Below are 1,333 nucleotides of genomic sequence, written 5' to 3' on the forward strand. Positions count from 1 at the left end.
AGAACAACGGCTCAACAGCAGCCTCTGGCTGACACTGGCAGGTACAACAGAGCAGAAACAACACATCTCAGCATATACAGTTAGCATACAGGAGCTGCACTAGCAACACATACCTAGCTTAGTGAGTTGTCTGGTACTTGGTGCTAGAGATTCTTCTCTTCTTCCAGCTTCCACGAAGAAAATTCAGGACAAAAACTGAGCTCACTTGACAAAAGGCTTTTTAACAACAGGTTAGCTTGTTTGTGATATGCTACCTGAGCAGCAGCAGACGTAGAGTTTAAACAGCTAGCTAACACAGAATAGCAGCTACGTGACAGACGAAAACGGCTAACTCGTTCAGGTGGGCCGCCTTTTTTTGAAGGGTGCGTTGGATTACTGAGTTGTGCGTGTCACGTGCGGGCGGAGTAGCACATTACCAGTTCTTCGGGCGATCTAGTCACAACGTACTGCGCAAAACCAAAGGTTTTGATGAAATGAAACGAAGATAACAATGAGCTAATACTTCACTTCTCAGTGTCAGCACTTTAGTCTATTACAAATGCTGTCAAATTTCAAGCCAAACAAAATGAATAAAGGCACCAGAAAGGAAACAAATGTATACAACACACATTGTATTTTACTGTGTATCCTCTTCCTTTGAGATCCTGGGTATTTTCACCACTACATGGCTCTAAAAATCTTAAATATAAAGCAAGAGAAGCACGATAACTCTTTGTTTGAGGTGTTGACAGCTCATGTTGATAATGAGGCCTTAACCTATGAGAGGGGTCCCAAATACACATGGCTTCATTTTTAGGTGGTCACAGGTCAGAAGAGGTTTACAAACACTGCACAAGCCATTACGTTTGTGTCGCGTTTTTCATGGTAGGGTTAACCTGATAGGGGACCTCAACACAAAAAATAACAGAAAATTGTCTGGCAGCTTTTGATCTCCTGATCCACCTCCAAGCTCCCATCACTGAGACCAAGAAACACAAGCAGTACTCCTATGATGGTGTACTTCCTGGTTTTCGGTTTCCTTCGGTTTCCTCCTTCAGTTAGTTTGAAACAGTTTGATTGAATATAACTCATTAAGGCACATGCTTCATGTCGGCACAATGAAAACTAACATTAAATGTCTCAAAACTAGATTATGAAACAGGGCCTCTGACAGACAGGACCCACAAGATGAGGTGATGATTATAACCCACCTGCCTTGTCAAGGTGGCAATCTGGCCGTGGTGCTTTGTGTGAGTGTGTGTGTGTGTGTATAAATGAGAGACTAGAGCTCAGAGTCTCCTTTATCCTCTGTAGCTTTGGAGCAGATTTAGCAGCAACTCAGAAGTCATTCTTC

Source organism: Chelmon rostratus, chromosome 13 (assembly GCF_017976325.1).
Source record: "Chelmon rostratus isolate fCheRos1 chromosome 13, fCheRos1.pri, whole genome shotgun sequence".
Classification (NCBI taxonomy): Eukaryota; Metazoa; Chordata; class Actinopteri; order Chaetodontiformes; family Chaetodontidae; genus Chelmon; species Chelmon rostratus.